The sequence below is a fragment of the Panthera pardus genome, unplaced genomic scaffold, assembly GCF_024362965.1.
Source record: "Panthera pardus isolate Hobbes unplaced genomic scaffold, ASM2436296v1 HiC_scaffold_2, whole genome shotgun sequence".
Lineage (NCBI taxonomy): Eukaryota > Metazoa > Chordata > Mammalia > Carnivora > Felidae > Panthera > Panthera pardus.
This window is the reverse complement of record NW_026526765.1, coordinates 59,141,925-59,168,365: the sequence shown is the minus strand read 5'-3', so window position 1 is coordinate 59,168,365 and position 26,441 is coordinate 59,141,925. Positions and strand designations below refer to the sequence as shown.

Genomic DNA, 26,441 nt, shown 5'->3' with positions numbered 1-26,441 from the left:
AAAAATGCTTTTACTGAGCCAATATAGGAAAGTATTAAAGTTGTGTAAACACGCAAGGAGGAGCAGGGGAATTCCTAAACAGAGCTGACGGGCTGTGATTGCACATGCCATGAGGTTCTGTGTCCCGAAAGTTGGACCAAACCCTGCATGTAGTCAGTAGGAATTACGTCACATACTGTGAGTTTTCTTTCATTTCTTTTTTCTTTTTTTTTTTTATTTCCAAGTTAAACTCTTATGGTCCCTTCAAGGCATCTAAATTTCATTTCAAAGGGTGATTTGAAAAATGTGTGTTGCCACCATAAACTAGATGATAGTTTCCTTCACATTTTCGTCTGAGATTATGAATCAAACATTGGCTTGAATTAAAAGTGGCAGCGAAGCCCAGTGATATTATCATGTGAGGAGGTTGTATCAGGCAGGGTGTCTTTGGGTGCAAGTAACAGAGCAGTCCCCACTCAAATTAGTTTTAGTAAGGGAACATGCACAAGTTTCCCTTTTCTCTGGAAGTTCGCCTTATGCCACATCACTTTTACGGAAGACCTACGTTTATACCTGCTTTTGCTAAAGAAACAAAATCCAAAGAGGATTTTCACTTTTACAAAATGGTGTCTTCCTCTTTGCTTTATTCCACTTCAGCTTACAAAAGTGAGCTTTTGGTTCGCAGGGGACATCTGTATTTCACATGACGGAAGTCTTTAGGTGGGAGATACCCCAGGTGCAGGATGTTAGGGCTCCTGCTCTGCTTCTCTGTGGCTCTCTTGGTGCTCTGCCTTCCTCAGTGTGTTGACACCATCCTCAAATTGGGTCTTAGATGGCTATAGGACATCCCAGCCATCATGTCCTGATGCTTCAGTCCAGCAAGCAAAGGGGCCATCCCTTCTCTATGCCTTTCTCTTAAGGAACAAACTTCCTAGAAGCTCATTACTAGGCTTGCTTTCCCTGGAAACCTACCTCGGCCAGCCCACTGGTGATTTTTTTACAGCCATCCTTTCTTGGAAGTGGTGGTAAGAACACACCCATCCTCTTAGTGCTCTCTGTGATGTGACTAAGACATAGCTACCCATGACATCACCAAATTCATGTGGTGCAGCAGAAGGAACATGGGCTGTGTGGAGTCCGAACTACATTTGAATCCCATTTTCACCCTTAAATAGATGTGTGACCTTGGTGAATGACTTACCTTCAGTGAGCATCACTGCCCCTTGGGTAAAATATGAGGATGACCCACCGAGAACTTGGGAGAATTCAAGCATGGCACACAGTTCTGGGTAGACATAGCTCAGTCATTATTCCCTTTCCTTGCGTGCCTTTTGATCGAGTGGTTCTTGGTGCTAACTTGCTAGCTAGTTTGCACCATTCCTCCTAGGTATAGGTGTCCGTTTTGCAACCCTATCTTCTAATTACATGTATGGTATAAAACATAATTTAATTGAATGTATGCGCCTACAGCTATGTTTGATGTGAATGCATCACATATAGACATAATGTGTGTGTGTGTGTATATATATATATATATATATATATATATTATATGTACAGCACATATATCTTCAATCAACAGGTACATATTGAGGCGATATCTTAGGTTCCACGTTGTTCCAGGCACCCCAATGTTTTGCCATGGTGCTACTCAAAGTGTAGCATGCAGATTGGTGCCGGTTGACGAACTGTATGTTACTCGTCTGGGACAGAGAAGGAAATTGAGAGTAAACATTTAGACACATCATACTTTGACACTGCTAAGACATCCGTACCCGTGTTCGTCCTTGTGATCCTTCATTTTGATCGTATTCTCCAAAAGTACTGGTGCATGCCAGATTGAAAACTAAAACAAAAAGAAAACCAGCCAGCCCTTCGTGGAGTCACCAGAGGAGTTTGCTAAAACAGACACGTGCTCAAGCTGCTCCCCGCCTGCCAGGTGCTGCAGTTTATTTGTGGAGTGAGAAGAGACCATTACACAAAGTCCTCAAACAACAATACAAAGACAACAGTGAAAAACAATGTCATGAGGCAGTCATAAATGATCCAGTGCCACACCAGTGGTCGGGATGACACTTGCCACAGATGTCCGTAGGGGGACGAGGTGTCGAAAAAGTCTTCCCTGAGCAGGTGGATTTGTTTTGATTTCCCCTGCATTGCGGGCCTCCTGTCAGGGTCTGCTCCGTCCCTTCTCACTCGACAGCCTGACGGGTTAATCTCCTGGTGAGCGAGGGCCTGTGAATGAAGCTGGATGGAGTTATATGTCAGCCTACAACGGGCACACTCTAAGTATCCTGCTTCATTTTCCTTGACGGCGCTTTGATGTTAGCCTAAGACACGTCAGATTACAAGGGACGTCATGTCATGTGTCAAATCAGTGTTGGGGCTCCATCCTGACACTTTAATTAGTACGGGTGGAAGGAAAGGATGTATTGTTTTTCTGTTCCAAGGCAAAGACCCTAACACCCACTGAGAACTGTTAGGTTCTGCCCAAGCCCCTTTTAAAAACACAGCCTGTACCCCCTAGGATAATGGCCACAATGTCAAGCTAATGAAAAGAGCCCCCAGCCAGGAGATATAAACCTCCCTTGACTCCAGTCCACCAGCAACGCCTTGTGTGAGCTATGTCCCCCAAGTGTCCTGTTCAGTAACACAAATGCTTGTTAATTATTGACCTTGCAGGCTTCCCAGCCTTAAAAAGTAGCTACTAATGCTTTCATATACCTCACAGGAGTATTAGCTGTTGAAATCATGCCTCTGACAGTGTGTCAGATGCCACAAATGATGCCAAATGGGGGGAGGGTAGGCTATTGTGTGTGTGTGGGGGGGGACGCCATTGGAGACCTTTGCTTTTAAGAACCATTGTCAATTACCAGCAGTTTACTCCACAGCTGGAAACACCTGCAAACACCTTGCTTTGCTTGTGCCACTGCAAGCAAGTGGGGGTGTCAGAGTTCAGGGACGTATTCTATCCAGAAAAGTGCCCAGGCATGAACGTAGCCCTTTGCCATTTGCGAACGTGGCCCTGAGTAATGAGAAACCTGCACTTTGCTTTCTGCTCCCGGAAGAAGGTCGTCCAACTTAATACTGAGTGAAATCTCTGAACGTCAATAAGCTGCATTCACTCTGACATCTAGACTCCTGTGTAATTAAGACCTCAGGTCTGGCGCTTGGTTTATCAGTGTGTCACTTCTCATTTACATAAGACTTTGGTTTTTCCCACATCTCTGCACAGACGCCGCCAAAAAAAATACTATTAACAATGAAAGGGCTGAGGATAGAGTTACACAGCCCATCGTGTCCTTAATCCCTGCTTAACATTTCCCTTAAAAAGAACATTGCCCTATTCGGAAATTAAACGCAATGTGTTAGATGTTCTTTATGGAGGGAGAAGGGAGGTGGATTTTCCACTGCTTTATTTTGAGCTTGAAAACATCCGATTTCATGCCCTTTATTCAACTGTGAGGCAGAATCTGCTGCATAATTGGAGGGTGGTTTCTTCATCTCTCTTTTAGAAAACAACAGACTCTTCTCACCTCCCTGTAGCTGGATGCTAAAAACTCAGACTGGACTCAAAGATCCCCTAGGTGTGTTAATCTAGTTTTGTTTATTCAGACTGAAGTCTGTTGGGGGAAACTGGATCCTACAAAGGAGAAAAGTGACTTCTGGGCTGCTGGAAACCATCCTTCCCTCCCCATGCAGCTTTCTCCAGGGCAAGGAGCAGTGGGGACCCAACACTTTGGATGCCTCCTCTTCCAACGTTAATGGCTGTGAGGCAGAGTTCATTGTTGCAACTCAAATGAGAAAAAGCGCATCCAAGAGAAGTTAGGGGACTCTCCCAAAACCACACGTGGAGTTGGTTATAGGACCTGGGAAATACTGCAGCTTCTACAGGCCTTTATTTGCATGCCAATATAATGTACTCATCTGCCAAATTAGGGATAGGGAAAGGAGTCTAATAAAAAGGTACAGAGGGGCACCTGGGTGGCTCAGTCAGTTAAGCGTTGGACTTCAGCTCAGGTCATGATCACACGGTTCATGAGTTGGAGCCCCACATCAGGCTCTCTGCTGTCAGCACAGAGTCTGCTTCAGGTCCTCTGTCCCCCTCTCCCTGTGCCTTTCTCCCGCTTGCATTCTCTTTCTGTCTCTCTCAAACAAACAAGTAACTTTTTAAAGAAGGCACAGAGATAGGAGATTCTGGTTCGTAGAACAGGATTCCAGGCCCTAAGATGTCTGTTTTAAGTAGCAAGCCATGAATAAAGGATGGAGACTTGGGCTTGCTTTCAAGGGTCCTCCATTCCAGCTCTGTCACTTCTACTGTGTGACCTTGGCCAAGTCCCTACACCACTCTGGGCTTCAGATCCCTCATCTCAGAAGCAGATTATTATGGTGCCCCCTTTGCAGCATTCCTATGAATACTAATGAAGTAATTCTCATAAACTACTTGGAGGAGTAACTGATGTAAACTTAGCTTTCAGTGAATATTGCCTATTAGTAGTAGCACTGCTACTGTTTTTATCCAGATGGTTAGTCCCTTCTGAATGAGACAAAAACAGTGATTGACTCCACTGCTGCCAGATTTTCCCCATGTCTGTCCTCAAAATCTGGACAGTCCTAGGAGGCCCAGGCAGCCCTGGAAGGCACCCAAGAATCTAGGTCAGTTCTCAACCTGGGCCCTAATGAGAATCATCCCAGGGAACTTGGTAGTATACTGAGGGTCCCATGCCTGAAGATTTTTGTTTACTTGATCTGGGGTCCAGCTGGGCATCAAGAGTTTTAAAAACTCTCCAGGTGATTCTAACGTTAAGAACCCCTAGGCTAGCAAAAGGCCCTATTAATTTTGATACTGAAAAAAAGTCCCTGAAATATGAATGGTACAAGCTATTATTTCCCAAGTATAGTGTTTACTGCTGATGTTATGTGAGATCCTGATAGTTCAGATTATTTGTATGTTGATAGCCTTCCAACTATTTTAATGTGAATTAGGAATCAATATTTCACAAGTGATATTCTTGAGATTTAAATTCAGTAAAGCTAAAAGTGGAAGGGAATATATATAAATTCAATTTAAATAAAATACCAAGTATCTTTATGCATTTATGGTTTAAAAGTATGACTTTAAAACATAAATGACTAAGGTTTGGGAGATATAGTATGAAGCAAGTATGGCTATAGTCATAATTTTGAGAAAATATGATAATTCTAAAGAATAAAATTGAGTAATTGTACAACTTTATCATTTGAAAAATTAAAGGTAGATTTATGGTGGAATATAATGAAACTCTGAACCCATCTAAGAACACAAATTCCTTGGTGGCTAGTAACTTACTTTGGGGATGCAATTGGAGGTAAAAATGTTATTCCATATTTACTCAGAACTATAATTATAATTACTGTGTATATACTGACATGGTTAATGATAATGGCATCCTGTATTTTAAGAATGCCTTACCATTTACAAAGTACTTGCACTTACATTATGTAATCGGATTGCCTGATAACTTGCTGTGGTTGGGCTATTGGACCCTCATCACAGCTGAGGAAAATGAGGCCTAAGGGCTTGGTTAAATGGCCTGTCTCACATTACAAATAAGATGTAATAGTGCAGGGCTGGGACCTTGTCATCCAAATCTAAGGTAGAACTTCTCATTTTTACCACTCTTGTTCTTCTAAAGTCTTGTCCATGTTGCCTGCTCTCTCCCTTCCACGTTAAATTATAAAATCTCCCAAGGGCATCTCTGTGTGACCGTGGATTTCCTTTCTGATAACTGGCTCCACTCTCAAGAGCATCCAGTGTTACTTCCAGTATTAGAAATTAATTGGGCCAGTTAAGTCACATATATACAAAACCACCCTAATGAGGCTCCTAAAAGTCTCTTCGCTTTATACCCTTGACCAACCCCATTTTTTTTTTCCAGACAGTAGCCAAAATCATCTTTGGAAACATGTCAATCCATCATAACACTCCTTACTTAAATATCTGCAATAGCTATCCATTTTGCTTTGCATAAATTCTAAGCCCTGCACCACCTGACCCGTCTCCCATCTCCTGGCACTCTGGGCCAGCTCATGTCCTTGATATCCCTCAAACAGGCCACACTCTTGTTGCTTCATATCTAGACAATATTTTGTTTTGTGCAGCAGAAATGGTCTCCCTCTCCCTCTCTACCCTGCCTAGAAAGCCTCGCTTCAGTATTGTCTCCACAAAGTGGAATTCTCTGACCTCCTAAGTGGATGAGACCCCCTCCCCCACCCTTACTCTTTCGTACAGCAGGCAGATCTTTCCTTCCTATTCCTTATTATGATTTGGAATTATTTATTGGTGTGAAGCTGCATGAGGGCAGGGCATCAGTCATCTTCATACTGGTTTTCTATTATTCTAGTTCCATACTCTAGCACGGAACTTAGTACATGGTAGTTGCCTAACAAATTTTGTTGAATTGATGAACAGAATATGAAAAGGCTGTGGGGTAGCTTACCCCCTCTGAGGACAGGGCACAGTTTTCACCTCCCATACTGACAGCAAGCTGGGAGGTCAGAAGTGTTTATAAGATCCTCAGGACTGATCAGGGCCGCCTGCAACTGTACTATCCTGAAGCCACTGTCTATACCTGACAAGTACTACTAGCTGGGTACTCCATATAGGAAATGACAACTTGCCAGCAGCTTCCAAGCTGCTTTTTAAGGGAGAGAACATTCTAGTTAAACCCAGGGTAGGAGACCCAGAGCGCTGCCAGCCCCACCCTTCCATGGCTCCCCTAGGAGTTCCCAAGGTGGCATATAAGAACCCTGCAGTTTTCAGAACACAATTTTAAAACCATGCATCTAGTAGATAAATACAGCACCAGATGTTAAAAGTCTGTATTTTGTTCCCAATGATACCACTTTCTATTGCTGAGCCAGGAAGTTGCTTTTATTGGCCAACTTTTAGTTTCCTTACCATTATAATAGATATAATACTGCTTATCCTACTTGTTGGATTGTTTTGTAGACAAAATAAGAGAAAATGAAAATATTTTGAATAGGTAGGAGCACTTTATATTATTATTTGAGCCTGAGTTACACAGATATGATGTCTTCTCTATAAAGGCTTTTAAATGAAGACACACTTATTTTCACAGATACAAAGGCGTCCTAAAGACATAAACACAGTGAAAGCACAAATGCATTATTCATTAATGTTATGGGTTTAGGTGGGTAGTCAGAAAGAAACAGTGTTCTATAGCAGGAAGGTCTTCGCCTGCGAATCAGGAGACCTGAGTTTGAACCTACCTTGTCATCCAGTTGCTATCTGTGGGAATTTGATAGGTTATGTAACCCCTGGAAGCTTCTATGACCCCCATCTGTAAATTGCAGGGGGCCAAAGTGGGTGGGAAAGCGGAGAGGGGTAATGATATTACAGTAGTTTGGAGGATCCCGTGAAGCAAATAAGAAAGGCCGCTGGAAACAGCAGAGCGTCTTAGCAATGCAAGGCATTAGTATTATCCAAGCTCTTGCATTGCTTAGGCAAGGAGAAGTCAAGAAGTTGTCAGGGAAGGCTGCCCAGAATAGCAAGGGAGTACCAAGAGCGACTTGCGTAATGACAGGGAGAGGCCAGGTCTAGCCAGAGAACGTGTGCTTCGGGCGAGGGAGCAGCCTGGGAGAGGGCTTATTTCCAAGGAGCTGGCAGGACCCAGCCAAGACGGTGAGTCGTCCCCCCTTCCCAGAAGCTGAAGTGGCTCCTAAAAGCTCTGGATTACAAGGCAGAGGACAGCATCCAGGTGGGCAGAATGTGTTAAAAGGATCCCAAGCACACTCAAGGATGTTTGTTTTTGATTGGAAGATAAGGATTAACTGGATTAATGGAGCCTCATGGATAGAGAATGTGCAGACGCTAATTGCCCCTAAATTACAGTGGATTCCATTGGAATTGTGTATTCTCCTCTACAAGCCTAACCGCTGCCCCTCCTTCCCTCTCTCCCTTCCTCCCCACACAATGCTAAATGAACATGTCATGGTAACTGAGATGAAAGGCCTTGAAATTTATTTTCCACTTCCCTCCAAGATCTCTTGTTTGCAAAATACAAGAGGAACTAGGTTACTAATCTAGTTTCAGTTTATTCCATACCAAAAAAAAAAAAAAAAAAAAAAAGTGTATTCCAGGGTCTCAAATTTCTGGAAGATTTTTTAAAGCCCTCTTTCCTTGTTATGTTTCTCTGCCACACCGATGGCCTAAATAAGTGGTTCTCAGAGTTGAGTGTGCTTCAGAGCCACCTGGAGACCCTTTTGAAGCACATTCCTGGGACCTACCCCCAGACTTTCTGCTTCAGTTGTTCTAAGGAGGTCCCCCAAACTTGCATTTCCCACAAGTTTCCTGGGAATACTGATGGTGGTGGTCTAAAGACACACTTAAGAACCACTGAACTAGGGAAAACGAAAGCATTTTGAAGAACCTGGTCAAAGGAAGAACAATGCAAACCTCAAAATCCTGGGGCTGCATTTCCTGGGAAATGGAGGTACAATCATTCAGAACTCGAAAACTATTTATTTCCTAAGTCAAATATGCATATTATCTTGCATGTTGTAAAGCCTGTAGGATAAATGTGCTTTTTTATGCATGGGAAATGCATAAAAGTCTGTAACTGGAGAAAGTTCTGGCTGGTGGCCTCCACCTGCTCCCCCCTTCACTCTGGTTTGCCCACTGCCTCTCCTGTGGATTACTGTTGTCAAGAGTTTTTTGGCATCTCCACAGCCATCACACCTCCAGACCCCTGAACATCCCCTCTGCCTTAACCTTGCCAATATGTGTTCAGTCCTGTTCCACATTTATTCATAGATCACTTCTTCTGTGCACCACTGGGTAAGGTTTGGGCTCCCTTCGCTAATGCCTTCAGAACTTTGCAAAGCACTGGACAGTGAATCAACAGATTTGGGGGTTCTGGTTCTGGCTTTGCATCTGTCTGGAAAGAACACTCTAAACCTCTGAGCATGATTTTACTCATCAATTAAAGGAGAAAGTCTAGCTAGATTAGTGGTCCTTCCCCTTTAGGAGAAAATGAAAATTAAGTGTATAGACCTATTCCGGGAAAATGCACATATGCATGACATGCAAAGTGTTGCTTACAATTTTTAAGCTGCATAAATAATAGTATAGTAATAGCAAGCAATAATAATAGCTGGCATTTATCAAGTGTCAACTTTATGCCAGACACTGTGCAAAGCACTTTACATGTATTACCATATTTAATCCTCGCAACAACCCTGTGAGGGCATCAGGCCCAGTTTCTAGATGAGAAAATCATGGCAGCAACAGGAAGGAATGCATCTCAGGTCACCTAGTAGTACGCAGCAGAAGGGAGATTTAAGGCAATTTACATTGTCCTGAGACTGATAAATGGTCCTCCGGGTTAAGAAGGGACCCTGTACTAGGTGGTATTTCAAGTTCCTGAAGCTCTGAAGTCCAAGGATTTGCATCTTGCCCCCAATTTTCCTAGTCCTGAGAACCAAACATCGGGGAATGACTCATGGTGTTCTCAAGGCTTTTATGCATCAGAAGTGATCACGAAAGTTAGAATATAAAGGAGATTTGGGGTTCACACTCGCAAAGCAAGTCACTTCTGTCCTTTGTGTCTGTCTTAAAAATGAATGCTTTCTTATCACGACTTCTAACCAGAGGCAGCCTCCTCTCAAGGCAAGGGGAAATACCCATCTCGGCTTGGGCAGGTCAGTGATGTGACAAGATAAAGGGCAGATCCTTAATGAAAACCACTCTGCCTCCTGCCAGCAAAGGAGTTTTCTTAGTGCATTTCAAGTCCACTAACACCTCTTCCCAGATCAATGGCTTTTCATAAATGCACCAGGAGATCTTTGAACCACTAATGCTTCAGGGGCTGTTTAGGTTTGGAGTCAAACTGTTTAATATAACTCTCCTCCAAGTCTGGCTCTATTGAAAGGTCTCAGGAAACAAGGCAGGGGGATGTATAAAAAGCAGAACTGCCATAGCCAAGTGACATCCCCCCACCTAGGCCTCCTGTTTATACAAGCAAATTGGACCAGGCTGATTACTTGCAGGAGGGGAAAGAAGGAATGAAATGACACGTGGGTCATGGTAGAGAGTTGAGTGAAAAGGAATCAGATTAAAGGTGCCTTTCGATTGGAGGGGAGCAATTCATTTGCTTGGGGATGGAGGGAGCCATTGATTGGCTTCATCAACAGATTAAGTCACCAACAGATTAAGCACTACAATGAATACTGCGCTGTGCCAGGGAGGCGTGGGCCAGGCTTCCCTGTTCCTGGGAAAATGAGTGCCATTTTGTTTAAAACTTCTTCAAGCACTTAAGCTAAAGGAAGGATCTTTCCCAGAAGGTAGAGGACTGTCAGCATCAGGTGATATTATGCCAAAGGGCTGTCTTCCTTGTGTCTGTGCTGTGCCCATACCTGCTTTCACAGAGCCCTTGGTGAGAATGGTAATGAATAGTAATGGTAATAGTTGGTATTTCCTGAATGTCCCTGTCGGCACTGTGTTCTGTCTTTACCTCATCTAAACAGCACAGCAGTCTTCTGAGGTGGGTCTTCTGCTGTTACCCCACTTTTAGATGGGAAAACTAGGTCTCCATGCAGATAAACGACTTGATCAATGTCACATCCATCTGGGATGGGAATCTAGATAATCTTGTCCACTTAACCACCTGTGTCTATCTACATGTGAGAACATGATCCACCATCATTGAATGTTTTGCTCATTTACTCCTGAAGATCTGGGACCTAGTGATTATTTCATGTATCACCTTGTTTAGACTTCAAGCCCTGTGAGGGCAGCGACCATGTGGTTCCTTTAATTTACTTCCCACCAGAGTTCCTGGTAGAGTAGAGACCTGATCCCTATCTTTTATCCTTGAAAAGTCACTTTTTTTAATGTTTATTTATTTTTGAGACAGACAGAGATAGAGTGTGAGCTGGGGAGGGGCAGAGAGAGGAGACACCAAATCTGAAGCAGGCTTCAGGATCTGAGCTGTCAGCACAGAGCCTGATGCAGGGCTTAAACTCAGGAACTGCGAGATCATGACCTGAGCCAAAGTTGGGTGTTTAACCGACTGAGCCACCCAGGCACCCCGAAAAGTCACTCTTAACGCTACTTTAGAGTTTTATGGATTTTTTGATATAATATTAATATAAAATCACCACATAAAATATTGCTTTAGGCACCAAAATTTTAGAAAGATAAAAAGGAGAAACCACAAGAGGTAACAGTGATTAACATTTTGCTATACAGCCTTCTACTCTTTTATGTGTATAGGCACATAAAAACATACCTTAAATAGGATTACACTAGGGGTGCCTGGGTGGCTCAGTTGGTTAGGCGACCGACTTCGGCTCAGGTCATGATCTCACAGTTTGTGAGTTCGAGCCCCACGTCGGGCTCTGTGCTGACAGCTCAGAGCCTGGAGCCTGCTTCAGATTCTGTGTCTCCCCCTCTCTGTACCCCTCCCCTGCTCACACTCTGTGTCCCTCTGTCTCTCAATAATAAATAAACTTTTTAAAAAAAATTTTAAATAGGATTACACTATATACGTTGTTTTGTAGCATGATTTTTTTGCTAACAACATATTGTGGACATCTCTCCACATCAATAAGCCTAGATCTTCAGTTGTTTGTATGTCATAATCTTGCAGTGTTCCAATGTGTGGCCAGGTAAGAATGCAGTAATCTGCAGTCAATCGACTGGGTGCTTCCTAGTATTTGCTTGTCCCTACAAGATGCAGCAAGCCTCCCTACACCTACAGCTTGCTGCTTCTGTATTTCCATCACTGCTCTTGGCCCCACTTCTTGAAAACGTCACTCCCTCAGCAGTTGCTTGGATCACAGTTCTCGAAATGGCAAAATATATATGCTGTCTGTTTCAGGATGCCTTGGAGACTTATACGATCCAGTTTTTAATATAAAAATTTGGCTGTGGCATAGCCCTTAGAACAGAAGGAAGTCACAAGTGCCATTTCTGACTCAGTCCCTCCGGACATACTAGCCTTCTCTCCTGTGAATGTTCCATCCCTGGAGTAGACGCAACCTGGGGCTTGTAGCCACTTCCAGAAATACCCTGTCTGTGAAATTGCAATGGACAGCCAATAAACCCGGGGTCAGGGGTTAATAAATGCCAGGAAGAGCATGGGAAGAGGAGGCAGGCTGGAGGTTTGGGAGTTTGGGGAATGAACCACTCGTCTTTTAAGTTCCTGGGCTCAAGAGCATCATGGGGAATCAGGTGGCTGTAACTGTATGAAGACCTGGCCAGGTATGAGGGTGGAGCTGGGGGAGAATTCAGGGTGGCAATGAGAGTTAATATAAGGTACAAGCCTGGGAGCCCTATTTATTATTTTTCATCAGCCAAAGAAGGCAGTTTTTAGATTTAGGTTTTTTTTCTTTGATGAGCTGTCACCATGGTGATAGAATTGGAAATTCTTTTTCTGACAGCATTGCTGTTAAGCCATTTGTTGAATTATTTGCATACCGTGACTCTAGAAGGCCCCCAGAGCTGTGTGCTTCCCTCTCTGTCAAGAAGAAAGTTGGTGTCAGCATCTCTTGGGTTCTTTGCCACAGAAATGTCCAGGTTTCCTGCATGCCTGGTCTCTAGCAGGTATTCCTGGATTCCCCATAGTGCAGCCTGCAGAAGGAACTCACGAGAAAACAAAATCAAAGAGAAGAAAAAAGTGAAGAATTTACCATCTGTTCCAGGGAAATTTGAGTCTCTCTACTTTTTTCTGGACCCATGTGGTTTGGTCTCTGGTACATCACATCTACAGAATCCACCACAGGGCAGAAGTGCTTGGAGGAGACATGCAGTAAGTATGACCTTCCAGAATGATCCAGGCACTTAGGAGCCCAAGTTGCTGCTTCCATTACGGGGCTGGAACTATCTGAATTCACTCCTGTTCTTCTGTGAGTGATAGTTTCTTTAAGATTCCAGATGGATCCAAGATAATTTTTGAAATTCTCTTAACTTTCTGACTGATTTCAAAACTGTGTCTGGAAAAGTGCCTTCTTCACATCCTTCTCTGACTTGGGCTCAGTAAAAGGATGGATTGCATTCTGAAACTTGCAGCACTTTTTGCCCTGACTCACACTTCCATTCAGACCTCTTCTCTGCAAAAGCACCAGCCACAGTAATGAAGAGCCATATCCTAATGAGAAGAATTGAGTTTACTGATTATCTTCTAATTCAGTGAGACTTGGATGTGTCTGGAGACTTCAGGAGTCGCAGTTGGCCTCTGATCCCATGGCCCTGTGAGAACTCTATATGCCTAGGTAGGAATTTTTTGAAGCTGCCCCTATGTCTTGGGTTTGTGTGTTCTCATTTTGTCTCTTCTCTGCCCCCATTCCTCTGCTACTCTTCTTTAAAGACAAGTAGGGGGTGGTGTATTCTGGGTTGCTATCAGTTTGCTTCTGGAGGATGGGGTGCGTGTGACAGCTTGGGCAAGGCACGGAGCCCAGGCTGTTTGTGTCACACTCCGTTCCCAGTGACAAACACTGCTGCTCGCCTCCCTGTCCAAATCTAATAGCACGTATGTTCTCCCAGTTCCGTGCTGTTGCTCAGGAAACGGAAGCAGCAGCATGATCTAGAGTAGGATTATGGCTTAGTCAACCTTAAAGCCTTGCAGCCCTTCTGGCAACTTCTGGCAGGAAAAGCCTATCTGCTCCCACTGCCCAGGGAGAGGTTTGTGATAGACAGGTTCCTCTCCGTACTGGGAAGGTTTGCCTCCTGAAGTTAGAGAATATGTGTCTGCCCACAGCTCACACTGGGGCAATGTAGTTCTCAAACTCTAGGATCTCAGCCAGATCCCAGTCTTGCTGCTCACGAGATAAGGCACATGAGATAAGTGCTTATTAAGCACAAGCTGTTATCATAGCCCCTTTAATGGCTCTCCTCTTCCTCCCTGGGTGGACTGGCCGTCCTGGAGTTTCCCAGTTGCTAGACCTTAGTGTTGCTTTCCGGATTAAGTTCCTGGCTCAGAGGCTTACCAGCTGGATGATTGGTCATGTTCTTCACCTTTCTGATCCTCCCGTTGGTTATTCATAAAAGAAGAATAATTATGCCTATGTCCCAGCTGGTTTTGAGGATAAATAAAATAGCACTCATGAGGCCCATAGCTCAGGACGCACCCAATGTGACCTTCTGGCAGAATCTAATTCTCCAAATTCAGGATATAAATGTTTCCACTGGGGAGAAAAAACAGTTCTTTCCCTTTCCCTGTATTCAGTCCTTGGTCCCTTTCAGAAAATGCACCTGCCCCTTGTATATCTGCTCCCCTCTGTCTGAGGAGATGGGTGAAGCACAGGTGAAAACACAACCTCTGGCTCCCTTACACACACACTGACACACTCACCCAACTTTTCTATCTCTGCTAGCACCTTGCAGAGAAGGCTTTTAATATGGTGGGGGAGCCCAAGAGTTTGGGGCACAGGAGGCAGGGTGAAGATTCTAGGAGACATCCGTGGGAGAAGGTAGCTAGGAGTAGGATGGAAAGAGAACAGAAGGTAGGAATGAGGAGGAGGAGACAGAGAGAGAGAGGAGATCTCCCAGTGAGCTTAGAAGCCCCCTAGTTTCCTAGAAGGCTTTGGAGAATTTACCATAGCTTCTTGTCACTGCCAATGGCCTCCAACCCAGAGGTCTAGAGCTGTCCCTAAAGAATACTAAGGACCTGTGAAAACCTTTAGTCTTATAGTCATTCTTCTTTTTAAAAAGTGTTTTTAATGTTTTATTTTTGAGAGAGAGAGAGACAGAGCATGAATGTGGGAGGGGTAAAGAGAGAAGGAAACACAGAATCCAAAGTAGGCTCCAGGTACTGAGCTGTCAGAGCCTGACACAGGGCTCAAACTCACAGACTGCAAGATCATGACCTGAGCTGAAGTGGGACACTTAACCAACTGAGCCACCCAGGTGCCCCATAATCATTCTTCTTTAAATGAAAATTCCACTGCCTCCAGTTTTTAATAGAACCCTAATATAACACCTTTTTTTTTTTTTTACAAAGAACAAACCATTTTCTTATAATAATGGAGGAAATGAAACCCCAAGTCCATCTCTGCCAAGAGACTCACTGCTGTAGATGCCAACATGTGGACCTCATGGAAGAACTCACACTAAAGCCTTCTTTGGTTCTCAGGACCTTCTTTGGTGTGCTTGCATTATATGCCTGTGTGTATCTGGACACTCATGCAACTCCTCACCATAAGATGGCCATCCAGAGTGATAAAAATGTGGCTGGTATGACAATAAATAAATTGATTAGGAAGTTTTCAGGAACTCACAGAGAGTATGCTCAGATAATGGAAGTCAGAGCTTTCATTTTCATGGGCCCCTTCATATAGCCAGAGAATATCATTTAAAAAATGTTTTTAAATTTTTTTTATTACTGAGACACACACACACACACACACACACACACACACACACACAGAGTGTGAGTGGGGGAGGGGCACAGAGAGCGAGAGGGAGACACAGAATCTGAAGCAGGCTCCAGGCTCCAAGCTGTCAGCACAGAGCCCGACACAGGGCTCAAACTCAAGAACCGTGAGATCATGACCTGAGCCAAAGTCGGACACCAACTGACTGAGCCACTCAGGCACCCAGGGAACATCATTTTAGACTGGGCGTCTCTAGAAGTACAAACGCTACAGTGCTTTCACTAAGAAGCACATTTTTGCTTACTACCTGTTCATCGTTTGCTCATTTTCTTGTGGAGCAAGGCAGAGCTTTAAGCTTGGATGGGGTGTGTTTCCTCTTGGTGAGTTTTTGTGTTTAAGCACAGAGCACATACTCTATTGTTTACTTGTCATGGCTCTTGTTCCCTTCGGGAGGGGAGTTAGGGCATGTGCCAGAGACTTTTGTCTCCTTTACACACCCTATGTTTCATCTAAAACAGTGACAGGTCTGAAACCACTTCCTGCATCTTCCTGTTACCCCAGACACATTTTGTCCAATAGGATACCCTTAGCTGCAAGAAACATTAATCTCTGACTCGTAGAACTGATCAACCTTTCATTATTTTCAGTGGCAGGATTGTGTTTGTACAAGGAAAATATAAGAAATACATAGTGTATATAAACGCAGTCTGCAAACATCAGTTTATATAACAATTTCTCACTCATTCCCACTTTCCACAAAAGCTAACCCTCACACACTGCTGGGGCTGTGTCCATGCTCCTGGGTGTTTAAATGGTGCCCACATAAAGAAGGAGGTGATGGGCATCTAGTTCAGAGCATTTAAGTCTGTCTACCTGGGCACCCAATAAGACAACCCCCTCTTTACATCCACCTTCCTTCTTCCCTGCAATTCTGCCCAGCACAGGAAATTATTCTTCTACTTCCTTGCCCCTCAGAAGCTCTGGGAAACTCTCAAAGACTGTCTCCCCTTCAAGACTGCTAATTGCCACCATGAATCCATTCTTCTCTAATGCCCCCGCACCAGGACAGAGCAAAGGTAATTCTGAGAGGCTTTGTCCCCTCACTTGGCTCCACCTGGCACAGTTGGTCTCCTCAGACCTCAGCTTCTATCATTCTTCATCCCATCCACGTCCAGTCCTGCTGCTTGGCAGAGAAAGGTTAAGAAAGGGGTCTCTACCATGTGCCCATCTGTGTCTCAACTCCCTTCACAATCCTTTTCAATATTTTTCCCAACTGGAGAAATCTTTGGATCAGAGAATTTACTAATTCTGACTAATCCAGTATACCCCAAGTACTTAGTGCTTAGATCAGCACTGTCCAACCGAATTCTCTATTATGATGGAAATGTTCATTATGGTAGCCACAGCTACATGTGACTGGTATGACCAATGAACTGAACGTTTAATTTTAATTGACGTAAATTCACATAACCACATGTGGCTAGTGGCTGTCCTGTTGCACAGCACAGGTCTAGATTTTTCAAACTTAAAAGCCACGAGTTAATTTCTTTGTTCTCTATGTTGTATAGGACAATCCATCCCTAAGGCAAAGGTAGAATATATCCTGTGTGCTTGGGTACAAGAAAGTATATGGGTATTGGTGGGTGTGGTGTGGAACATATCAGTTATCGCTTTAAAATACTATCCCCCCATAAATAAATAAAAAGCCATGCCATACTGGTTCAGTCAGTGGGAAGCCCAGAATCTACCCATTGCCTATCCCTTAAACCTTATAGAAGATACTGAGAGACCTCTGAAGGATCACAGGGATTCTTGGAACTTGCTTTGGAAACCACTGAGCTAGCTTATATTTGAAATCCAGTATGGTTCTGACATTTTAAAGATGTAGACTTGTTTTGATGAGGAAGTCATGCCTTCAAAGGGGTGGTGACTTACCTTAAGGTACACAGCTAATTCTTTCAGGAAAGATCTGAAAGCCAAGTCTGCCACACCTTATCAGAACTCTTTCCCCTGCACTTTGTGGCTTTCTATAAGATATTAACCTGGATGCTAGACTTTTCCATCTCCCCTGAAGGTACTTATTTCTTGGAGAAAGGGACCAGTCTCTTCCTCTAGCACTGTGAATGACAGGGCTTCTACCTGTCATCAATGGGGAGAACAAACTCATTATGCTGGCATTACAGGATGTGACACTAGCCCTCAGGCCAAACAGTTCCCACAACCACTGCCCTGTCTTCTCTAACCTTCTCTTTCCCTGTAAACAGGTAGCAACCCATTATTTCCCATCCTGCATTTGAAAATGCAAAGGACCTCCCTCCTTAATTCTTTTACCTATGGAGAGAACTCTGTGTTTAAATTGAATTAATTGGGCTGCTCTAGCAAGTGAATTCAATATAATGTATAATGACCCAAATTGATTGAGATTTATTTCTCTTACATAAAGCCCAAAATGCGTTTTCCATGCATGAGTGGCTTGGTCCCAAGTAATGACTAAGAGAGACCCAAACTCCTTCATGAATCTCTGGAACCTCCAATAGGATGACACCTAGGTTCAAGGCTAGGCTTGTCTGCAGCTAGGAGGATCAAGTCAGGGAGATTTAACAGTCCAGGCCAGTCTCAATTCCTTTCCTCATTTCCTTGGCCAGAACTCAGTTACATGATCAGGCCTAACTGCAAAGGAGGCTAGGAAATGTAGTCTAGATACGTGCCAGGAAGACAAAGAAATGGATTTGTCCAACAACTAACCATTCTCTTCCACCCTTCTAAGCCATAGAATCCTTTATATGCAAAAAGCCAAATAGGAAATATTTTCAGCTTTACAGGCCATACTGTCCACTTCTGCATTGCAGTATAAAAGTAGCCATAGACAATATGTGAACAAAATGGCATGACTGTGTTCCAATAAAACTTTATTACACAAATAGGCAGTGGGCCAGATTTGGCCTAAGGACTATAGCCTGCCAGTCTCTTTTCTGGACCAGGGAACATGTGTATTCCTAAACAAAACACAGAACAGGAATATTTTAGACTATTTACAAAGAACTGAAAAAAAGTATGTGTATTTTCTGTGGACGCTGGAGGCAGCAAAAGCAAATGGATTATGAGGCTATAGGAGGTGTCGGGGGACTTATTTAATTAGTCCTTTATAAAAGTGGAATATTTTCAGCTATGCTTCGAAGGAAAGGCATGATAGGTATGAAAAGAACATTTATTTAAAATGTAGATTTCAGGATTCCACCCTCAGTATTTTGGGACAGGGCCCAGGAATCTGCATTTTTGGCATGCTCTCCAGCTTGTTTTAAGCAAACGGTAGAGGTGGTAGGTGATCACAATTTGCTGAAAACTGCTAAGCCATTAGTTTTTCTGATTCTCATGGATGTAACAGTTATGACATAACTATGGGCCTTCTGAGTACATAGGAAATAAGATGCAAGGCATAGACAAATTCACTAATCTAGATAAACCTAATCCCCTTTTCCTTCAAGGAAGCTATCGGAATGTATGGGAGTGGGAGTGATCCTACAGGTCTTTCTAGTTTAATTTTTTTAACTGAATTAGCTTGGGACAGTAATTAGCGACAAATTGCATATGCCACAACCCACAATTGGTTGTGAAGCAAGGAATAGAATCAAGACTTCCAATGAGACTGTGACTGGCAGGCAATGTTGTTTCATTTAGGCAGTCCACCACTTGCATCCCCTCCTCTGAAAAATGGCGGCTCCCAGATCTGAGAAGCACCAGTGTTTGCACTGGTGAGAGAGTCACAGTCGTAGGGAATGAGTTGACACAGTTGGGTGATTCTGATTCTTAACACAGTATCCCTTCCCTTTCCCTCTCCATGATGCAGCTCAAAGTTCTGTGAAACAACCCTGGCCAGCACTTCCCCTCCTATCACCCAGCAGCCCAGAGTAGGAGGAGGCAAATCGGCCTGGGAGAATCAGCAGAGGCTAGGCATCAAGGCTGGGTGCCAGTGGACACCCAGCAGAGAGAGGCAAAAATTCGCTCTCTGCAACCTTGAGGAAGTCACCACAAGAGTGCCCAGGAAAAGGAGTCCCTTATGCCAGCCTGTGTGTTCATGTTGCAAAGATGTAGTTGCAATAGAAGGAAAAAGAAAACTGCCTTCTATAATACTGTATGTTAATTATACTTAAAAAGAAAAAAAAAAGACAAGTTAAAAACAAAACAAAAACACTGTGTAGGCCAAAAAAACAAAACAAACAAACACATAAAAAAAAGAAACATAAGTGCCTTCGAGCCCTCCCCTTTCCCCTGGATCAGCAGTCACACACCTCAGAATGGGTGGAGATGTTTTCAGTCCCTTGGCAAGAAGACTGCCCTGCGCCCAGGAGCGAAGAGCAAATCAATATGTGTGTTTGCACAGTTCAGCGCCTAACTCAGAGATAAGAAGAGGGAGAAAGATAAATCACTGTAAGGTTTCTTTCTCTAGTAGAGGATGGGAGTGCTGCACTCAGATCTGATTTCTAGGCACAGGAATTTGCCCTTAAGTGACGTTTCCCACCCCATCCCTCCAGGACGAGGCCTGGCAGCCCCCTGTCAGCTGTCTGTCTGTAATCAAGGGTTACCGACTGAACCTGTATCTTCAGCTCATCAGCTTGGCTGTGCCCTGGGGTCAGGGTGGTACTCTAGCACTGAGCAACCCCATCTCCCTGGGAAAGGCACCTTTCATTTTTATTTTAGTGCCCTTTGTAGCAGCCCTCTGATGACTTTGATAAAATGCATACACTCAGAAAATTCAAGGTGGAAGGCACCTTGCCTTGGTTCACTCCCTGATTTCCATGTAAATAGGAATCACCTTGGGAGCTTGTCAAATTGTGGTTTATGGTGCACCCATCTCCCAGAGATTCTGACTCAATAGTGACTGAGGTGAGGCCTGAGAACTTGTATTTATATAAGTTTTCCAGGTAATTCTAATACAGATGGTATAAATGATGCTGGTAATACTGGGACAAATGGTGTAAGTGGGAGACATAAAGGACTGGGGAGGAGAGGGAGGGTTTGGGGAGTTTTGGTTTGTTTGTTTGCTTTTGAATTGCTTTTTGGAGATTTAGAACCATAACCTCACTCAACAGTGAAACCTAGCAATCTTATCAGCCTTGCATTCAAAAAGAGCTTTGTTTTGTCCGACTGGAATTTTTCTCCAGCTTAAGCCCTTTTTCCTTTCTTTGATCCTCATTGGCTCCAGATTGTTTCTCTGACTTCTCCCCATATAAGCAAATAAACGAAATAAAACTTGGGAGCTGCTTGAAGACACTAAGGCATTCCTTAGGCTTTTCTTTCTCTTACTTTCTTCTTTTCCTTATAGACAAAATTCTTCTAGGACTGCCTCCTAGGACCAATTATCTATGCCACTTCTTCCATGCTTCCTAGTTACTGCTGTAGTACATGCCTTTGAGGTCAACCAGGAAATTTGGCCCCGTTGCCATATAGAGGCTTATGGGAAGCATTCAGTGGACTCTGAGGAGCTGGCTGCAGATGATATGTAGTTTGGCCCGCCCTTTCCACCATGCTGCAAGCGAGGACTGGCATAAGTGTTATGAACGCCCCCCAAGGTAGCTGCTTTCCTTTCCTTAAAAGCTTTTTGTGAGAGCCTCCAGCATTGCTGGGTCTATGCCTTTCCAGCCCCATTTCATGCCATAGCTCTTCTTGGCTCACTCCTTGACTTTTCTGTGTTGGGGACCCCCAGTGCCTGGGGTGAGCTGGGTCATTAGGGAAGAACAAAAGGGAATGTTCCAGAAGAGTCTGGAATGGGGGGGAGGGGTGGGCAAAGAGGAATCACAGATGATCATGAAGCACCTGATCTACTGACCTCAAGGTAAAGACTACAGGCACCTCTAACTCTAATTAAGGCCCTACTGTATATGCCATATATTTGCATGACTTTTCCAAGGCAAGATTAATTGACCTGCAGATCCACAATGACTTTTTAAAGGTAGATTGCAGGTCTAGTTCCAGAAGGTGCAGAGTTTACTGGAAAATTTAAAGAAGTTGCCATCAAGCAGTGATAGTTTACATCACAAGGGATGACAGAGTGTGGTGACATGCAAGCCATGTGACCTCAGAGAGCTCACTTACGCTCTCTAGACATTAGTAGGTATATATGGAAAAATGATTCCATCAACAATAAGTAATGTTTATGGAGCATTTACTACATTCTTAACATTGTATTAAGTGCTTTATATAATATTTAATTGAAAAATCATACTAACCCTATGTGGTATATACTATTCTTTGTCCCATTTCACAGATGAAAAAATGGAGGTACAGAGAAAGCCAGAATCTGTGTGACTAGCAACATGCTCTTAACACTGTGCTGACATCAATCTCCTGTTTTATTATGGACTGAATGAGGTGTGTATGAGGAGTTTAGTGCAGTTCATAGCAGATAGCACTCAACAAATGATAACTACACATACTATGTATGTTTAATGGATGGGTCCATCCCAAATGATGTGATTTCTCAATTTATAGGAGTAGATGCACTTAATGAAGAATGAGGATATTATGTTTTGCTCACCTTGAACATTATCATGCCCTCTCCTAGGAAGGCTTTCTGGATCCCCAAAAGTCACTTCTCCCACAGTCAGCACGATGCCTTAGTTGCTAGATTTCCCCCATGAGCCTGTCTTGATTTCTGCAGCAGAAATGTTGCCATTTGGGCGCACCTGTTTCTGTATTAGACTAAGCTTCTTGGTGCAGTGACTGTATTTATTGTTCCATACCACCAGGACTCAGTCAGGAGACTCTCTTTTGCTGACTGGCTGGTATGTCTTATTTAATGCTTAATAAGAGACTTGGGGATTTGTCTTAGAGCCTAGGAGCTGGATAGTTGAACCATAACCATGGGACATCAGCTACTCCAAACCTTGTGAAAACAGTTGCTGATTTGCTGGCTTTCCTGGTTGGCTGCTGGGGGTCACTGGCCCCTGTGAGGCAAATGAAGGGCACTTGGCCAAGAGGAAGAAAAGAAGAAAGGCAGAAGATGAAACAGAAAGAGCAGGGGAGAGAAAAACAAAAGAGCATAGAAAGTAATGTTTGCATAGAAGTCTAAAATTTTTAAACTGAAAAATCCTTAGAGGGTACCTATTCCAATTTCTTAATTTTATCAAAAAGGTTTGAAGGCTCTAGACAGGTTATTACACAAAGTTACACAGCTATGGATTATGTATCACTTTTGGACAATCCTAGCAGAAACCATTCTTGCCTGTGTGTGTGTGTGTGTGTGTGTGTGTGTGTGTGTGTGAACATGCATATTGCCAGACTCTGGCTTCTGGGACCCCATTGCTCACTGGCTCCTGAAACTCAGAATTCCAGCATTCTTTTGCAGATGTACCCACAGCCTTTAAATGCACACCTGCAGGAGTTCTCCCACTGGATTCTGGGTCACCAGGAAACATGCCCTGAACCTGCCCTTATAGCAGGAGCATTCCATCCTGCTCATAAGAACAGCTGCTAAGAAGGGGCAGGTAGTGGTAGTTGCCATGACAAGGAGGGTGGCCAGAGCTGCTCCTGTTTTATTCTTTCATAATATATAGAAAATCTGGGGGCGCCTGGGTGGCGCAGTCGGTTAAGCGTCCGACTTCAGCCAGGTCACGATCTCGCGGTCCATGAGTTCGAGCCCCGCATCAGGCTCTGGGCTGATGGCTCGGAGCCTGGAGCCTGTTTCCGATTCTGTGTCTCCCTCTCTCTCTGCCCCTCCCCCGTTCATGCTCTGTCTCTCTCTGTCCCAAAAATAAATAAAAAAACGTTGAAAAAAAAAATTTAAAAAAAAAAAAAAAAAAAAAAGAAAATCTGCACTGGGCCAAATCTATCTGTCAAGGGTGTTGCTTTGTTCTCATTTGGTTAGGTGGTGTGCAGTTTATTTTTGCATGGATGTGCGGCCCCCCTCAATAACTAGGTTTTACTTTTTGCCCTTTTGGCAGTTTTGTTCTGTAGCCTACAAAGTCATTGCAGCCTTGTGAGGTTGCTTCTTAATCCTCCTGTGAACAAGGCTTCCCCTTCTCTGCCCTGTTCCCCATCCTTCCCTGCAGCCCCATGTACAGAGAAAGCTGTTGCCAGCTCAGAGAAGCAAAGGGAAGCATTTGTGGCTACGTGAGGGAAGCTAGCTTGACATGAGTCTCGACCTGCCCCTTTTTGTTGACCTGTTTTAGACTTCGCAAAGCCGCGACTGTTCCTGTTCTTTCTCTTCCAGACCCCATCTCCCCAGCCTCCCGCCCCCACCAATACTTCAGATTTCTTGGCTCTCACCAAATTTATACTGACTTACCACTCCATGTCCTTAGATATCCAGGCCCTCAGCAATTTGGGCTCAGCAAATTCACTAGATACAGCAAGAGAGAGTATGAGAGAGAGACCATGTGTAATATATAATGGCCAGCCATACTTCCAGAGAAAACGACCTTGAGTTTCTCAGGCCTTGTGTACGATGTCAGAGACTATAGTCAGTTCGTGTGTGTGTGGTAAATCTTTAGAACATCAAAAGTAAAAGAACATTACTGTCCTTCCTTCCTTCCTTTCTAAAAAGAACATTCTCTGTACTCTAAGCCCCAATGGCAAGCAGGAGTCTAGATTTTTGTGTGGCATCTTATAAGTCTTTTGTTCTTTTCCCTTATCTCCTCAGTGCAAAAACTAGCACATGCTGGGCCCGTAGCATGAACAAGACAGGTAGAGCTTCTCTTCCCAGGGATCTGACAGTCTAGGGGCAGCAGGCAAGCGCAGGTAAGCAAATACATACGTGAGATGCTTTGGAATAAGTGGCATGAAGTCATAGAAAAGGAAAACGTGCAGAGGAGACAGGATGCATGGGACTTTATATTTGGAGGTCTGGCGAGGACTCTCTGAGGGGTGGACACTTGGGCAGAGACCTGAATGAGTAGAAGGAGTCAGTCTTGCTCAAAAAATGTCCATCAACCCAGGAACTGCTTCAGGCCCTGACTGCCCTGAACTGCCTGTATAGCCCGGGTTCAATTCTAGGTGGGTCTTTGCCTCAGTATGGGCTTAGGGAGGGGTCAAGCAGCCGCTGAACACAGAGTAACCCAATCTTGGCGACATGTTGGCCCTTTGAAAAATGAAACCTGTGTTCAGGTCCCCCAGAGCACAGGGATTTCAGTTTTAAAGAGATGCCCCTGCCTGTATCCCATTTTGCAAAATTTCAGTTTCTCCTGGAAGAGGGCTTCCTGCCTTGGATCCTGGAGGCCCTGGTATGCTTACCTCCTGAGGATACCGGCTCTCTGAGTATCGCTGGACACGGAATCTGGGCAGTGAGCTCACAGGATAGTAGGGTGGAAATAGAGTCCCCAGATGTTGTGTGCAAGTGGGTGATGAAAAGTGTGTGGGAGGTGGGGACCAGTTACAGGGCTGGTTAGTGTTCAGATTTGTGGGCTGCTGCTCGAATTATGACATCACAGAAGGATGGGACAAGTTGTGAATCCAGCAGCATGAACATGGCTTTTCCTCTCCTTAGTTCCCCATGTAGCTGGCAAAAATTCTCTTAAACACAAGATAGAGCAATGCAGCCTTGCGGGGGGGTGGGGGGGGGTGGGGGGGGGAGGACGGGACCCCTGTTGATAGCTCACATTTTTGGCACCTGCTGTGTGCTCAACACTGGGGTAGGCAGTGGACATGCATTACTTTCCTTAACCGTCTCAATATTTGACACAGTAGGTCATAGTACTCGTCTCATTTTATAGATGCAGAAAGTGAGACTCCCAGAGGTTAAGTAACTTGCCCAAAGTCATCCCAGTCGGATTCAATGGCCAGGATTTAACTCAGGCCTGATTTAAGAGTCTGTATCTCTCTATCCTTCACCATAGTGTTTCACTGCCTGTTGGCTTAGGCGCCAGACCTGCCAGAGTAAGACAAATGGAAAGAGGTGACCCTACCTTCCTAAAGGCGTTTTCTGAGGTGATTTCTAAAGCTATGTGATACGGGTAACTTTCCCGGATTCACTGAGTAGTTAGTTGCTTAATGGATGAATAAGTAGGATCAGGGGTGGGGGTGGGAAGCAGGGAGAAGGAGAGACATGGATGGAGAATGATTTCCAAGGCTGGATCTTTTCTTTATTTGACTCTAGTAAATTTTAACAAGGCCCTTAATAAAATCCCAGTGCTTAGCAGAGCCTCCACGTTTACAAGTCACTGGCCTGGGGCGGAGGAAGGGAACTTGGAATCCTTGGAATCCTGGCGCAGAGCTTAGACCTGCTGACCTTTCATCAGATCAGGTGAACCGGACTGGTCAGAACAGGCACCATACTCTGAGTGCATCACTCCTGCCAGATACATGGACCAGGAGTCCTGATGCTGGCACGAGAATGGCCCCAGCTCCTTGGAGCTGGCTCCTTAGAGGACTTGCTCCAAGCCAGTGGATGAGATGTTTGAAAGAAATTCTCAGATACAGTCATCACAGGTCTGCAGAGCTTCATGTCATTGTGCTTTGGAAATGTTACAAAATAGTCGTTGGTAATGAATACTGTGGTGATCGTCAGAACCCGTGTCTCATTCCCCAATCTGTAAGATGCCCTTTCTCACACCCCAGAAGTGACTTCCACCAATAAGGAGGAGTTATCATTGTTGGTATTAACTATTTAGTGGGCAATAAATAATATGTATAACATATCAAAGTATAAAGAATAAAAAATGGCAATAAAACTGGTTCTTGTCTTCTAGCACTTAAAGAAAAAAAAAGCAAAGCAAAGAAAAACATTTTCCTGCCATTGAAATCCTCTGTATAGAGTGAAAAATGAAATTTTAATCAAAGTGGGCAGTGGTATACATGGGGCTTCCCCAGGATCATATTCTTTATTTCCTACAACATACTTAAAAAAAAAAAAAAAAAAAGCACCAGCTTTTGTAATGGCAAAAACAGCTGCGGCCCATTTGCCGACAGCAGAACCAGGTAACTTTTCAAGTCTGGTTGAGTTTTTTTCCCTTCCCTTTGACCTGACATCCATAAGTAAAGATTTTAGGATGTGTAAAACCCTGCGCTCTGACAGAGTGGCCCCTCCCCCCAGGCAGCAGCTGTCTTGAGCTGCTGGACAGAGCATTCCTCCCGCTGCTCTCAGGCTCTGCAAA

At 44.1% G+C, this 26,441-nt stretch overlaps 1 protein-coding gene and 1 long non-coding RNA gene across 3 annotated transcripts in view; one reads left to right on the top strand and one right to left on the bottom strand.

The window, feature by feature from the left end:
• SLIT3 (slit guidance ligand 3) overlaps positions 1–26,441 on the top strand; it is a 593,034-nt gene that overhangs the window by 253,851 nt on the left and 312,742 nt on the right. The gene's annotated exons all lie outside the window — the stretch shown is intronic.
• On the bottom strand, positions 1,896–24,852 carry LOC109267467 (uncharacterized). Of its 2 annotated transcripts, XR_008423741.1 has the most exons (4): positions 24,583–24,852; positions 24,107–24,236; positions 12,461–12,613; positions 1,896–2,214 (listed from the first exon to the last, which is right to left on the bottom strand). It is a non-coding gene; the product is annotated as an uncharacterized LOC109267467 (long non-coding RNA). The 2 variants fall into 2 exon arrangements; XR_002080117.2 differs by lacking the exon at positions 24,107–24,236 and having other exon boundaries at positions 24,583–24,838.